Source organism: Jaculus jaculus, chromosome 16 (genome assembly GCF_020740685.1).
Source record: "Jaculus jaculus isolate mJacJac1 chromosome 16, mJacJac1.mat.Y.cur, whole genome shotgun sequence".
In the NCBI taxonomy this organism is placed as follows: Eukaryota; Metazoa; Chordata; class Mammalia; order Rodentia; family Dipodidae; genus Jaculus; species Jaculus jaculus.
In genome coordinates, this window is record NC_059117.1 from 37,802,012 (window position 1) to 37,818,898 (window position 16,887).

Consider the following 16,887-nt stretch of genomic DNA (forward strand, 5'->3'; position numbering starts at 1 on the left):
ACACACATATTCAATCAGTTCTAAGCCTCAATCCACAGACTACATTAAACCAAATATCATCTAGTCTTCAAATGTTCTTTCTTAATGAATTCTAAATTTGCCACTCACTGATAGTGGGTTTGAAACCAAATTCAGTATCTGGGAAAAGTGCTGATAGTAGATCATGGATAATAGGGTATGTTGATACAGACCTGCAGGAAAATTGCTAATAAATATTTTTCAAATTATCAGGTTGTCATTACTGTCATTTAGCTGCAGTTCATTCTGCCTTTAAAAAAATGCTTTTGTGTGAACTGGAGAAATGGTGTAGCGATTAAGCGCTTGCCCGTGAAGCCTAAGGACCCCGGTTCAAGGCTCGATTCCCCAGGACCCACGTTAGCCAGATGCACAAGGGGGTGCATGTGTCTGGAGTTCATTTCCAGTGGGTGGAGGGCCTGGCATGCCCATTCTCTCTCTCTACCTGCCTCTTTCTCTGTCTGTTGCTCTCAAATAAATAAATAAATAATGAACAAAAAAAAAAAATTTTAATGCTGTTGTGTGCCAGGCATGGTGGTGCACACCTTTAATCCCAGTACTCAAAAGGCAGAGGTAGAGGATTGCAGTGAGTTCAAGGCCACCCTGAACTACATAGTGAATTCCAGGTCAGCCTGGGCTACAGTGAGACCCTACCTCAGAAACAACAAAAACAAAAATGCTGTTGCACACCTGGGCATGGTGGTGCACGCCTTTAATCCCAGTACTCGGGAGGCAGAGGTAGGTGGATCACTTTGAGTTCAAGGCTACCCTAAGACTACACAGGTCAGCTTGGACTAAGGTAAGGCCCTACCTCAACAAAACAAAAAGAAAACAAACAAACAAAAAAAAAAACTATTGCATTTTACCTTTGAATAAACATATAGCAAATGAAGTTATTTCTTAATCCACTCAGTGTTCTCAATTATGCTATCAGCCACTGAATAACTTGAGTCTCGGCTTTGTTTTATCTGAAGCAAAAACTACTTCCTCACTTGGTCGTCTTGGGGATTGAAGGAGGGAACGTGCTTGAGTACATTTTGGGAAATCTGAAAAATATAAAGGTTTGACTACAATTCAAAGTCCTTCACAATCTTGATCTTTGCAAGGAAGAAGGGGTATAGTGTCATTTATTCTGCACAGGTAAAACACATGGTATGAAATTCCAAAACTGCAACAGGGAGAGCAGCCAAGTCTCCTTTCCATTCCTGCCCTCCAGCCACCTGACTCTCTTCTCAAGGAGAACTTAGTACAATCCCTTTCATTTCCTTTTTTCCAAATACAAATTGCATTTCCCACAAGGTTTATACAAATGCTACCATACAATACACTGTCTCACACATGATTTTTTCCATTCAGCAATATATCTTAGAGATTGTTCCACAGTGATATGTCACCAGACAGGAAGCTATTCCAAACTTTTCCTGGCTAGACAGCAAGACATTCAATGAACAGACCATAATTGACTTAACATCCTCCTACATTTAGGTTATTTACAATCTCTTACGATCAGGGCCTTTTGCTCACATTAAGCATATTTGTAACATACATTTATTTCTAAAAACAGAACAGCTGAGCCAAACAGTAGGCGCTTCTTCCATTTGGGAGGCTTAGAGCAATTTCATCTCTAGCCAGCCGTAAATGGTGACTATTTTTCCACATCACTTATCAATATACTATCCTATCAAAGACTGTTGCTCAAGCTCGGATAATAGGACAGTGAAAAGTTCTATCTGTGTGTGTGTGTGAATTTGTCTGTCTAGTGGGGTTTCCAACTTTTGAAAACAGTCTCTCTTTCTTCCACTCTGACTTCTTCCTCTCTGATCACACTGCTCAACCTATCCACTCAGAGCTACTTGCTACTTCCTGAATGGATCAACTTTTAAGAAATATTCATTCCTTCCACTTTTCAGTTACAAAAATTTTTGACAATCAGGTGCAAAGGCTTGGTAAAACTGCCCATGTGTGTTCACGATAAGCAATGTACAGGAGTATTCAGAGCAGCGCTGGTCAACCTGGACTAGAGAGAAACCAAAACATACATACATACATAAATAAATAAATCTAATCATGGAGACTTGCCGTTTGACCCAGAAGTTCAAATCACAGCTTCATAAATGCTGGCAAATCTTTCCTGCAAGTTGTCTGCTTCACATTTGTTTTTTGTTTTCATGTTGGCTATGGCTTAAATTACTAAAAGACATAAAATATTTTAAAGCACTTTACTAATGACCAAGAATCCTATGAAATGATCATCAACTTCCTTACTATTCAAGGCCGTGCAATTTAAAAATAACAAAACATGGTTAAACATTGACCAAAATGACTGAAATGAAAAAGACAGAAAAGAGCAAGTATGGCTACAGAGCAAATGAAGGCCTGCGCTTTGCTGGAGAAGTGGGAGCTGGAATGGCCAGTTTTGAAACCTGTTTAGAAGAATTCATTAACACGAAACATATGTCAATCTGTGACCCAACAATTCAATTTCTAGGTATTTGCCTGATAAAAGTGTCCATGTGTATTCACCATAAGCAGTGTGCAAGAATATTCACAGCAGCATTTATTAATAGTAGAATGACAAAGTTTGGTATATTCAGACAACAGAATTCTGACAGTAATGGGAATGAATGAACTACGTACAACTACCTGCCAAAATGGCAAGAGTGAGTCTACCAAAAATAGCCTAGCTGATTTAATTTATATGCATTACAAAACAAACAACGCAGATCTGATGGCACTCCAAATCATGTTAGAAGTTACCTGCTGGGGCAGCGCGGAGGTGGGGGCACTTCTAAGGAGCTGCTGGCATTCTGCTTCTTAACCTGGATCCAGGTGCCAGGAATGCATGCACTTTATGAAACTCTAAGCTACACATGACATACCCTTCTGCATGTATATTATACTTCAATAAAATTTGGTCTAGGACCAGGTGTGGTGGCACACACCTTTAATCCCAGCACTCAGGAGGAGGCAAAGGTAGGAGGATTGCCATGAGTTCAAGGCCACCCTGAGACTCCATAGTGAATTCCAGGTCAGCCTGAGCTAGAGTGAGAACCTACCTTGGAAAAAAAAAAAAAAACAATCACCAAAAAAAAAAAAAAAAAAACGATCTAGGGCTGAAGAGAGATGGCTTAGTGGTTAAGGCGCTTGTCAGAAAAGCCAAAGAACTCAGGTTTGATTTCCCAGGACCCATGTAAAGCCAGACACACAAGATGGCACATGCATCTAGAGTTCATTTGTAGTGCCTAGAGGTCCTGGCATGCCCATTCTCTCTCTCTCTCTTCCAAATAAATAAATAAATTTTTTAAAGTTGACCTAAAATAAAGGGTCAGTTCTCGCTTCCTCTCTCTCTCCTCCTTCTCTCTCTTTATACCCTCACCTGCAGGTTTGACTCCCCCCAGTACCTGCATAAAGCCAGATGCATAAAGTGGCACATGCTTCGTTCATTTACAGGGGCTAGAGGCCCTAGCACACCAATTATCTCTCTATCTATCTCTCATAAATAAATAAATAAATAAGAAAGAAAGAAAGAAAGAAAGAAAGAAAGAAAGAAAGAAAGAAAGAAAGAAAGAAGGAAGGAGGGAAAGAAAATGCCTTTCCTGAATAAATGTTGGGTTTTTTTTTAATGCTGTGTGATTATCACCCACTTGCAAAGCCCAATTGATCCCTGCAGGGATTTGAATGAGGAGCAAATGCCTCTACAACTGCAAGAAGTCAGACAAAGAGCCATTTTCTAATTCTGAAACAAAACAGGAGTCACCAATGGCATTTGAATTTTTTGATTAAGAAACAAAATGAGCCAGTCATGGTGGTGCACGGTTTTAATCCCAGCACTCAGGAGGCAGAGGTAGGAGGATCACGGTGAGTTCAAGGCCAGCCTAGTGAATTCCAGGCCAGCCTGGGTTAGAGTGAAACCCTACCTCGAAAAACTAAAATGAAAAAAAGAGAGAGAGAGAGAGAGAGAGAGATGACCCCAGAACATGGACTATTAAGACTAGGTAAAAGATTGTAGAAAAAGAAAAGTATTTCCTTAAAGTACTAAATAAAGTACTAAAGTAACTCTCTTCAATAGTACTAAAATAACTCTCTGTCTCTTAAAGGAGTATTTGGATTGAGTATCAAGAAAAAATACACAACCATGTATTCCCGTGCGGAGCTGGGCCTCTGCACCCAGCTCTCCTTCCGGCATTATTTGAAAACATGGCAGACCAGACAAAGCAGGAGAGAATGCACACCCGGGGAGGAGTAATTATGAGCAAAAACGCAGGTGTCTGAACAGAGGGAAACTGGGGGAAATGCAACACAAATTCTTCTACCTCATTAGGCTTCTGAAAATATTCTCAGCATACAATGGCTTGCCCTGCTTGGGTGCTATATAAATGAATGAGGAGCCTAATCAAGAGGGTGCTCATGAAACTTCACTACAGCCTAGATACAAATGCTCTGAAGATTTGGGGGAGGGGGGAGAAATGATGGTCCTAAACCAACCAAATAGGACTTAAAATAAGCCAAGAAAGCGGCCAATGCAAAAATCAATGGATATAAGCTCACTTACCTTTTAAAATCTTTCCTATTTGGCTGTGATACATACAGAGAGCAGGCACTCTGAGACTGATGAACAAACCCACTTACCCATTCTGAACTGCATGCAAATTCACTGTGAACTTGACTCTCACAAGACTCAAGAGGGAGGCAAATGAAAAGAAATGAGGGGAAGGAGGGAGGGAAAGAGTAAGCAAGCAAGCACATGGAGCTAACCCCCAGGAGCAGGTAACTTTCCACTCCCTACTATAATGTAAAAGGAGACAGCGAAAAGGACTAACTGAAATTCCTAGCAGTGACTATGCCTGGCCAGTGACAACCCTGATAACCCTGGTCCCAGAAAGTGGCTCAGGGTCAGGGTCATAATGGAGCCAACAAGGACCCATGGAGGCCGTAAGTGTTCCAGTGTGCAGGAAATGAGCCGTAGCTGCTGAGAAGTGCTCATCTGGGGAAACCCTGACTGAGCCAAACCTGACCAGATGAAAATGGCAAGAAACGGGGTGTTGGATGGCATGACCAGAGCCTTAGGGACCACCACAGCCTGAAGATAGCTCTACTGGTCACGGTTTGAAGCAGCCTAAGCCAACGTTTATGATGATGATAATGATGATGATGATGATGATCCTGGATGGGTTTCTGTCACTTGCAAACAAATGCCCTAACATATTATTGCTTTTTCATTCAAAACTTTTAAAGAAATAATTCTTCAACCAGACTGCCTGCCCTTGATAATAAAAAGGAGGAAGTAGAATTCTTTTGAAATAGAACATCCCGAAACATGGATATGTTTCCTGCATCTTGGGAGCCTCTGGATGGCTTAAGTATTTCCTGTCTCACAAAGGAAAGTGGACATCTTCACATAACTGGTTATTTATACTCTACTCTAATACCAAATTATTTAAACTCTAGGGACACCAAAAGCCTGTTGGTTTAAATCCACACTGGTGTTTCTCAGAGATTCAGAGTTTTTCTGCTAACATTCACTTCTTTCTTTAAAAAAAAAAAAAAAAAGTTATTTATTTGCAAACAGTGGGGTGAGGGAGAGACAATAGGTACATCAGGGCATGTTGCCACTGCAAAAAAACTCCAGAATGTTGCACCACTCTGTAATCCAGCTTTATGTAGGTACTGAAGATTGGAACCCAGGCTTGCCTTGAACTGCTGAGCAATCTCCCCAGCCCTACTTCTTGAATTCACTATCTTCTGTGGCAAGGAGAAGAGCCTATTAGGAGAATCTCTTGGACTCCGCAAGCATCTTTCCCCACAAAAATGGAGCCCAGGCATGTGGTCAAGCCCTATTACAAGTGCAGTGTGTCCGGAGTCACAAGTCACAATGTGTGCTTGCAACTTGTTCCCCAGTACAAAACCCCATCCGGACCAACTAACATAGAGCCACCATAGCAGCCTCCACAAGGAACGTGGCCATTGCCCTTGGTCCCTGATGTCACCTGCCCCAGCACATCCAGGGGAGTTTGCACCTGACTACCTTACACAATGACCTGGGTGGGACTGGGATGAACCTGGTCCCCATAGTAACACTGGTCAGCATGAAGTGACAGGAAGGACAACAGGGCTGACCATCCAGAGACCTTAGTACTGGACAGCTAGATGTGGTTTGGAATAAACCATTTCATCTTTCAAAGTGCCAATTTTCTACACATCCAGAACTCTGACTGCAAAGTGCCAATTTTCTTATCTTTAGCATAGAAGGGGACAAACAGATCCTTGTGGTAAGTGGTATAATTTGCCATATTAAGCACAAGTTAAAAACCAAATTATTCTAGGGCTGGGACAGAGATATACAAGATAAGCCTGGGGCATCTTATAGTACTAAAAAGGAAGAAATGCTCAAAAAACCCATAATGATGCATTTATAGACACAGGAGGAGCTGGGCAGATGGCTCAGTTGGCACAAGTGTACATGCTGTAGGTGAGATTCCCAGCACCGATGGAAATCCCAGATGTGCGTGGTATCTTGCCTGTAATCCCAGCACTCAAGAGGTGGCAACGGGATCCCTGGAGCAAGCTAGCTAGCCAGCCTAGCCGAATGAGTGGGCTCTGAGGTCAAGTGAAGAATCAAGGAAAACACTTGACATCAATCAACCTCTGGCCTCCAAATGCAACATGCACACATGAGTGCACACATAAGTGTGCGCACACGTGCGCGCACACACACACACAAGACACAGTGAGCCAACTGAAAGTGTTCCTAATGGTCAATGCTGGTACAACTGAGAAACACAATAAACAAGATACTACGGGATTGTAACTCAAAATGTAAAACAAATCCCCATGGATTCACAGTGATGTAAATAAATATTGGTGAGTACAATAAGTAAATGGGAAAGAACGAAGAACTCTGCCACGCGTGCGAATGCAGTAACGTGGGCAGCTCCTCCAGGAGGTGACGCACAGTAGGCCCTCCTCCACTACCTCAGGACGAACTGTGCACAGTGACTCACTTCCAAGGAGCGCAGAATGAAAAGAAAAGGAGAAAAATCGAACACTGCAGCAGAGAAACCCGACACACACCACCACATCCAACCTGAAGGCCAACGAAAACCTGAACATAAATCAAGGCAACACATAGTCTTGACATGCTATCACGAACATGGCCCTCGCCCCATCCTCTTTCTCCACCCAGGAACCCAGCCTGACGACGGGGAAAGCATCACCAAATCCCAGTGCAGAGGCATTCTACAACATACTGGCCATCACTCCTCTCAACTGTCAAGATCCCAAGACAAGAAAAACCCGATGCTATGGGATGAATATGTCCTCCAAAATCATATGTTGGAAATTTAATTTTCAAGGCAACAGTCATGAGAATGGAGCGATGATGAATGGGTTGAATGGGTTTTTAAAAGAGCGCCCCAGTCGGGTGTGGCGACGCACACCTTTAATCCCAGCACTTGGGAGGCAGAGGTAGGAGGACTGCTGTGAGTTTGAGGCCACTCTGAGACTACATAATGAATTCCGGATCAGCGTGGGCTACAGCAAGACCCTACCTTGAAAAACAAAACAGAACAAAACAAAACAAAACAAAACAGAAAGGGAGGGAGGACAGGACAGGACAGGAAGAAAACAAACTAGGTTGGGGACTATGAGAGCTCTCTGTACTACCCCACCCCAACTTTTCTATAACTCTCAAACTCTTCTTAAATTAAAATCTATCTTTGTGTTAGAAATATGTGACTAAAACAAACAAGTTTGGATAAGCCTTGCATGTTTTCGGAGCAAATGAGATTTAAGTTCCACCAGCTTTAAAGGCATTGTGGAAGGAACAAGACATCTACAAAATAATCCAGATGAAAGTCTCAGCTCAGCCATTCGCCCCGGAGGGAGTCACTCCCCAGTTCCCAGCCAATTTTCCTCGGCTAACCAACGAAGTGATCACTTGTCCTGCCACCCTCAAAGGATTGTTTTCATTGTAAAATGCTTGTTCCTCAGCCTTTCATCGCTGTGAAAAAAACACCTGAGGAAGGCAACGGAAAATAAGGAAAGGTTTATTCTTGCTCATGGTTTCAATCTGTGGTCACCGGACCCTGTTGCTTTTGGGCCTGTGGCTAATGGGACATCACGGAGTCGAAAAGTGTGGGGCAGAGGAAGACCTTACCACATGGTGGCCAGAAAGCACAACGAGAGAGGTAGGCGGGGCCTGGGGTCCCAACATCCTGTGGCCTAACTTCCTCCCACTTAGGCCTGTCCTAAGGTTCTACTACTCACCCATGGCTCCACAGACTGGGGACCAGGCCTTGGGTACATGAGCCTTTGAGGGACATTTTCAAACCATAGCAGGAGCAATGCATCTGAAAGGGACCTATAAACTTGAAATGCCACAAAAATAAGGAGACAAGGACAAACTACCTTCAACCAGAATTCTCTGGCTCTCCCTCTAATCAGAGCCCACGCAGGGCTGGTCACAACCCAGTCTTTTACCTGTGAGCCAGTGCTTGATCTGCAACGTGGTCTCGAACCAGCAGCATCAGCACCGCCTGAGAACTGGCAGGGATGCATATCTTTGGTCCTGCCCTCAGTACACTAAATCAGAAAGTCACACTGGATCCTCCCCTAGGGCATTTCAGTGTTGCTTAAGCTTAGAACCACTATCCCCAAGAAACCTACCACTGTGTGTTCTATTCATGTGTCTCCCCTCCTCTAGCTGGCCCCCTGCCCGGCTGACAAATCACCAGGTTCTTATTCCCTGTACAGTCCATGCCATATCTGTTAAGAGTTGGCTCAGGGCAAATCGTGCTGACCTCAGAATGTAGGCAAGGCCGTGACGTGCTAGACCTCCGTGTGAGCTAACCATCCACAGCACGATCCCAGCACCGCCCAGCCACTCTATGATGCTTTAGCAACGAAGGAAAGCTGGGGCATCTGCTAGAACCGTGTTCTGTTCTGCAATCCTAGTATCTGTCAGACAAAGGAGTCGATATATGGGTTAGAAAAGGCAGCTAACATATAAATGTCCACCTATACCTATCTACATAGACCTAGGAAAATAAGACGCTGAACAAAAAAATAATAATAACAAAAGAAAATGGGCTGGAGAGATGGCTTAGCGTTTAAGTGCTTGCCTGTGAAGCCTAAGGACCCCGGTTCGAGGCTCGAATCCCAAGGACCCACGTTAGCCAGATGCTCAAGGAGGCACACGCGTCTGGAGTTCATTTGCAGTGCCTGGAGGCCCTGGTGTGCCCATTCTCTCTCTCTATCTGCCTCTTTTCTCTATGTCTGTTGCTCTCAAATAAATAAATAAACAAAATAAATAAACAAAATAAGACACTTGCACACTAGAACACAAAAGAGGCTTCCAAGCCCTACCACAAAGGAACATATGATGCAAAACTGAAAGTAACAAACAAACTGCAATGCTATGCTGGCCGTGGGATCCAAGACCAGAAGAACAGGAATTGCCAGTCAAGGGTAGGCTGCCTTTACAATTTTGCATCAAGAAGTCCAGGCAGTCCTTTCTGTTAGCCATGTTTGGGCCACAGCCTCCATTCTTTTCCTTTCTGCTACCTTATTTTCGGTACCCTTCTTTAATGGCACACGCATAGCAAGCTTAAGATCACACTGGGCTACATAAAGTCTAAGCTGCACACCTAAGTGGAGGACATCTTATGATGTGCGTAAATGTATGCTTGCAAAGTGAAAGCAGCCCTGATGCCAGCCGTGTCTCCTAAGGACAGGGGCAGGGTTTATGGGTGCCTCCTGAGGGAGAGCTGTTCTGACCCAAAACAACTCATAAATAAATCATGTATGTGCAAATATATGTCAACAACTCATTTCTTTACTCACCAAACTTTGGCTTATTCTCCATGCATACTGTTTGGGACAATAAAGCCTCCTTTCTATAAGTTACTGACAGATAAAAACACAAATAAGAAGCCTGATGTGGTGGCGCACGCCTTTAATCCCAGCAATTGGGAGGTAGAGGTAGGAGGACTGCTGTGAGTTTGAGGCCACCGTGAGACTCCATAGTGAATTCCAGGTCAGCCTGAGCTACAGTGAGACCCAACCTCAATAAAAACAAAAGCAAACAAACAACAACAAAGAAAAAAAAAAACACACAAATAAGGTCTGGAGAGATGGCTTAGCAGTTAAGGCACTTGTCTGTGAAAACCAAGAACCCAGGTTCAATTCCCCAGGACCCATATAAACCAGATGCACAAGGTGACATATGCTTCTGGAGTTCCTTTGCAATGGCTGGAGGCTCTGGTGTGTCCATTTTCTTCTTCCCTCCCTCCCTCCCTCTTTTTCCCCCCCTTCCTCCGCCTCTTTCTGTTTTTCTCTCAAATAAATAAAAAAGCAAATAGATATATTTACTTGCCACACAGGCAAATTCAGCTTACATGAAAACAGCAAGAGACTGAATATGCATGAGCCATCTCAGTACCTGTATGCAGTCACAAAGATCGCCAGTATTCACAGGCCACCTGCGTCACCTACTTACTTCTCGTGGTGATGTTTCCTGTGCCCTACTACTGCTCTTCTCCTCAATGAATACGCACAGTAAGCTCTCCATAACTTCAATATTTTTTTTGAGGTAGGGTCACACTCCAGCCCAGGCTGACCTGGAACCCACTCTGTAGTACCAGGCTGGCCTCAAACTCACAGCTATCCTCTGCCTCCCGAGTGCTGGGATTAAAGGCATGTGCCACCATGCTTGGCTCATAAGTACAATATTTAATCTTTATCTCTGACTGCCAATTGGACTGATGAAAGTACAATCACTTGTTCAAAAAGTCTGACAGGTCTCCAACTGGCAGAGAATGGAGCACCCATGCTTCCCCTAGGGACCCTATTAATTCCTACTTTCCAGCAACAATGGATAACCCTCCTTCAACCTTGGCTCACCAGTTCCCTCAGCCCAAAGTGTGCTTATTTTCCTACTTTTTGAAACTGTACCTCACTCCAAGGACCTGCTCTCCCTACATCTCTCCTGTTTGAGTTTTGGGAAATACCCTCCCCCACTCCAACAGTTATCATGAAAACCAAACTCAATCCAGAAAGTAGGTGACAAAATTAAATCTGGTGACAATCCTTCATAAAGTGCATAAAATCATGTCTCACTCTTCGTAGCAATACCATAAAAGAAATGAACTATTATGATGCTGTTACAGTCTTCTTACCTATGAAGCTCATCACCCCTTCCTTCCCAGCCTACCTCCCTGGCTTACATTCATTAAGGTATCCCATGTATCACCTTTTCCCTCCTGAGACTTGCCCCAGAAGTTGGATAGGTTGGGTCTCCCTTGGAAGCCTCCTCAGCTGTCACAATTCCAACTGAATTGTTGACCCAGAAAGGATCATTGGCTTCACTTCTCTCCAAATTGTTGGTGGTGAAGCTTCCAGGCAGGACATGATCAAACCCAGAAGCATTCTTTTCCTCTAAAAGTGTCTCATCTTTCTATTTTCCCTGAATAGTTCATGACACACAAATAACACACACAGATCTGAAACTTTTGAGTTACTTTGTATATCTATTTCAAAATAAGTAACACATTGTGGTAGCTAGTTTCACCTTGCTGGGACAAAACACCCAACCAAAAACAGCTGCAAGGAAGAAAGGGTTCATTTTGTTTACAGTCTCCAGGGAAAGTTTCAGCATGGAAGGGAAAAGACTGCAGAGCAGAGGCTGGCCATCACATCTTGTAAGAGCAGCTGGCAAAAAGTAGCAAGAGTGAGTGAACTCTGCCAAGGAGGATGGTGGACTGTAACACCCCTAAGCCGGCTCCCAGTAGCACACCTCCTCCAGCAAGGCTCCACCTCCCAAACTGCCACCAGCTGGGGACCAAGCATTCAAAACACATGAGTCTATAGAGGCCAACTGATTCAACCACACAGGGACCTTCCACTTTCAAACTACCACACACATTTACCCAGAAAAAAGAATCAAAAGTTACAATAAACTAACCACTGTCCTCCTGCCTACCACTACCTCTTCCTGGGAGAATCTGATGTTACCAATTTCATGTGTCATCTTCAAAATATTCTGAATTTAGCCAGGCATGATGGCACATGCCTTTAATCCCAACACTCGAGAGAGAGGGGTAGGAGGATCTTTGTGAGTCCAAAGCCACCCTGGTACACAATGAATTCCAGGTCATCCTGAGCTACAGTGAGACCCTACCTCAAAAAAAAATTGTATTTATAAATATACAGTAATAGTAAATATCAGCCAGCTCTCTGGAGAAACAAAAACACCCTGGTTTGTCACATTTGTTAATGTCTATGGCTTCTACCATGACTGATTTCATACAACTGGCACAAACAAGTCACTGACAAGGACTTAGGAAGAGACATTCACACACAATGCATTGCAAGCTGGCTTTAATCCAACAGGTTTTTGTATGTACATATACATACAAAATATAATATAAAGCATGGCTATATTTTTACTTAAACAGATATATGCCATATACACCTTTATAAATATTTTTATATGTACCTGTGTATTCTATACTTTCCGTATCTTCCTACTTTGTTTAACTCAATGATAAATCTCACAGATCATTCCATATCACAGATGTGGTGCTGCCTCATTTTTAAGTGGTCCATTATTTATTAACCAGTACCTATTGATGAAAATGAATTACTTGGCAACTTTTTTTCAAGTAGGGTCTCACCCTAGCCCAGGCTGACCTGGAATTCACTATGTAATATTGGGGTGGCCTCGAACTCACAGCAATCCTCCTACCTCTGCCTCTCAAGTGCTGGGATGAAAGACATGCACCACCACTGCCAGTTACTTGTCATTTTTTTATTTATTCAAACAATGTGCAAAGGCTTTGCACATGCACTGTTTTGCAAATTTGCATATGTAGGATAAGATTACTAGAATTCTTACTGCAGATTCAAACAGTCCATGCATTTGTTATTTTGTTAGACACTGATGATGGCTCACCACAGAATTTAAACCAATTTACCTATCTTCCATCTAGTGTCTGAGCGCTTATTTCCTCAAACCTTTGCCAACACTTCTATGTTTTATGACACAAGCCAATCTGATAGGTAGAAAATAGCACATTACTAATGTTTGAATGTATGTTTCCTTTTCTAAAGTTCATTTATTTGTTTGAGAGAGAGAAGCCGGGCATAGTGGTGCATGCCTTTAGTCCCAGCAGAGGTAGGAGGATCACCATGAGTTCAAGGCCACCTTGAGACTTCATAGTTAATTCCAGACCAGAGACCTTACCTCGGGGGGGAAAAAAAAGAGAGAGAAAAAGAGAGAGAGAGAGAAAAAGAGAGAGAGAACAGGCGCACTAGGGCCTTTAGTCACTGCAAATGAACTCTAGACGTATGTGCCACCTGTGCATCTGGATTACATAGGTACTGGGGAGTTGAACCTGGGTCCTTAGGCTTTGCAGGCAAGTGCTTTAACCACTAAGCCATCTCTCCAGCCCCATATATTTCTTTTTGATGAGTGTAACTATATTTTTAGTATGTTCAGGAAATACTTCTCAATAATCTTATAAACTGTACAGTGACATTCTTTGTCTCTAGAGTAATGAGCCTTTCCCTTATTGATAAATCGGAATCATTTGGGCTAGAGAGATGGCTTAGCGGTTAAGTGCTTGCCTGTGAAGCCTAAGGACCCCGGTTCGAGGCTCGATTCCCCAGGACCCACATTAGCCAGATGCACAAAGGGGCACACATGTCTGGAGTTCATTTGCAGTGGCTGGAAGCCCTGGTGTACCCATTCTCTCTCTCTCTCTGCCTCTTTCTCTCTCTGTCGATCTCAAATAAATAAGAATAAACAAAAAATTTTTAAAAATCGGAATCATTTATATATTAATAAAAGTAGAACTGGCTGGGCATAGTGGTGCATGCCTTTAATCCCAGCACTCGGGAGGCAGAGGTAGGAGGATCGCTTTGAGTTTGAGGCCACCCTGAGACTACATAGTGAATTCCAGGTCAGCCTGGGCTAGAGTGAGACCCTACCTCACAAAAAAAAAAAAAAAAGTAGAACTGTATGATGTGAATTGCCATTATTTTCCAAAATTTTGCATTGCCTTTTGACATAGCTAAAGACTGGCCCTGCAAAACTTGTATGCATTGAAATGAATGAATCTTTTAGCTTCTGAATATGGTATCAATATAGAAAGAATTTTCCAACTCCATAATTATTGAAGAGGGATTCTACCTCATTGTCCTAGTTGTTTTCATACTAATTTTTTTTGTTGTTGTTGTTTTTAGTTTTTTAAGGTAGAGCTTCACTCTGATCCAGGCTGACCTGGAATTCATTATGTAGTCTCAGGGTGGCCTTGAACTCATGTCAATCCTCCTACCTCTGCCTCCCAAGTCCTGGGATTAAAGGCGTGCACCACCATGCCTAGCTTAATGTAAAATTTTTGATCAATGTGGAATTTATGTTGGTGGAAGGTAGGGCTAAGGTTCCAGCTCTATTTTTTTTTTTTTTTTTTTTTTTGGTTTTTTGTTTTGTCTTGTTGAGGGAGTGATACAAGAATCTGGGGTATTTTGAGAGCAGCAGAGATTTTCTCAGCTCCCAGATGGACTGTAACAGGAGTTAGGTGCCTGAAGCTCATAGATATACAAAGGTCCCACTGAGTCAGTGGTCTCTAGGTTCTTGTCTTATGAATGTCAACAAATGAATCCCACAGACCATAGAAGGTGAAGTTTAGGAAGACTTTATTATAGAGGTTAGAGAAAGAAAGAAGGCAGAGCTCCTGCCCAGGAGGGATTCTGGAAAATAAGAAAACCCATCTTGGAGACCCTGACTGGGATCTTTTATGAGAGTTTACTGGATGAGGTCAGTCCAGCCTTCAAGTCAGATGTCCAAGCATCACCAGGTTTCCAGAAAAGACAGTTATCTCATCTCTTAATTTTCTCTTCTAGGAAAGGACCAGATTTCCCCACCCGCCTCCCTCCAGCAAGGTGGAGGCTGTGAGGAGACCTTCAGGGAAACAAGACATAAGGAAGAACCAGATTCCCCTTACAGGACATTTCTCCCTACAGGCTCAAGGACATTTCTCAGCTTTAGCAATCTGTAGTTTCATTTTGGGAGTCCTGTCCTGTCCTGTCCTGTCCTCCTCCCTTTCTGTTTTGTTTTGTTTTGTTTTGTTTTGTTTTGTTTTGTTCTGTTTTGTTTTTCAAGGTAGGGTCTTGCTGTAGCCCATGCTGATCCGGAATTCATTATGTAGTCTCCGAGTGGCCTCAAACTCACAGCAGTCCTCCTACCTCTGCCTCCCACCCCCTGAACTGCCTCAGCTCAGGCTGACCTGGAACTCACTCTATAGCCCAGACGGACCTCTAAACTCACAGTGATCCTGAGAGACTCCTGAATGCTGGGATTTTTTTTTTTTTTTCCCTAGGTAGGGTCTCAGTCTAGCCCAGGCTGACCTGGAATTCACCATGGAGCCTCAGGGTGGCCTCGAACTCACGGCAATCCTCCTACCTCTGCCTCCCGAGCGCTGGGATTAAAGGCATGCGCCACCACGCCCAGCTTGAATGCTGGGATTTAAAGGTGTGAGTCACCACACTTTTCAGCTTTTTTTTTTTTCTTTTTGTCTGACTGTGCCAACACCATTTCTTACCCCACCCCCAGCCCCGCCATGGACTTTTCTCTGCTTCTACTTCAACTCTACTGTCAGCCCCTATTCCTAGGGACTGCCATTCTAATTTTTCAATACTTCATTAGTCTTTCTTCATTCTGCTCCCACTGTGACAATCCTCACTTGGGACTCATCACTTAGCACCTCTGACCAGCTTTCCTCTGATATGCCACGGCCCCATGCTCCTATCACCAAGCCTTCCTGCCATAATGGGCTGTATCCCCTAAAACCCTGAGCCAAAATAACCCCTTCCTACCTTAACTTGCTTCTGCAAGGTATTTGTCACGACAATGGCAAAAGTAACCAGTGCCTACCCTAACACATCTCAAATGCTGAACAAATGAGCTATACTCAAATGGGAGCCAATCGATTTTCTTTTTAAGCTACTTTGAGGGCCATGCTAGAGGACAGGTTATTAGATCTCACTCAGATTGAGTTTTGAAAGTGGTACATGCTCAAATTTGGATTCAGTTCCTGTTAACGACTAAATGAACCTTCTTGTCGCATCACAGAAAAATGTAAACCTTTTTCCTATTTCCGCACAACCTCCCACAATCAGCTGAAAGACACAAAAGGGGCAGGACTTTGCTCATCTCCTCCTCCCCGGAGGATTCCTCAGTCACATTCTCTTTTTTCTTCCTTACTGACATCTTTGCAGCCTGAATCACAACCCACAGGAAAATAGAACTTTACTCCCCAGAGTCCCAATTAAAACCCAGACTCTCCTTCTGAGCCACATATCTCCATGGTAATTAATGAATTCTCCATTTAATGTCTGAATCCCCTTCTAGACTGTAAAGTCCTTGAAGGTAACTTCCACTTCCATCTAAATTCATCACCATGTCCTACTCCTAAGCTTGGCACCTGCCACCTGCCACCAAGCATAGGCGTAACAAATACTGATGAGATGCATGAACAAAAAAATCTTACTAGGAGCCGGGCGTGGTGGCGCACGCCTTTAATCTCAGCACTCGGGAGGCAGAGGTAGGAGGATCGCCATGAGTTCGAGGCCACCGTGAGACTACAGAGTTAATTCCAGGTCAGCCTGGACCAGAGTGAGACCCTACCTCGTAAAACCAAAAAAAAAAAAAAAAATCTTACTAGGGCTGGAGAGATGGCTTAGCGGTTAAGCGCTTGCCTGTGAAGCCTAAGGACCGTGGTTCGAGGCTCGGTTCCCCAGGTCCCACGTTAGCCAGATGCACAAGGGGGCGGGGGCGCACGTGTCTGGAGTTCATTTGCAGAGGCTGGAAGCCCT

The 16,887-nt window shown here is 43.5% G+C and overlaps 1 protein-coding gene across 9 annotated transcripts in view; it reads right to left on the reverse strand.

Moving 5' to 3' along the window:
- Osbpl3 (oxysterol binding protein like 3) overlaps positions 1-16,887 on the reverse strand; it is a 197,469-nt gene that overhangs the window by 169,315 nt on the left and 11,267 nt on the right. Inside the window, exon 1 of one of the 9 annotated variants that reach the window (XM_045135886.1) lies at positions 4,645-4,662. The exons of 6 other annotated variants lie outside the window; for them this stretch is intronic. The gene's annotated coding sequence lies outside the window, so the exon portion shown is untranslated. Of the gene's footprint in view, positions 1-881; positions 901-4,567; positions 4,587-4,644; positions 4,663-16,887 lie in introns of those variants that run through there. 2 more of the 9 variants (XM_045135888.1, XM_045135887.1) reach the window with 2 other exon arrangements.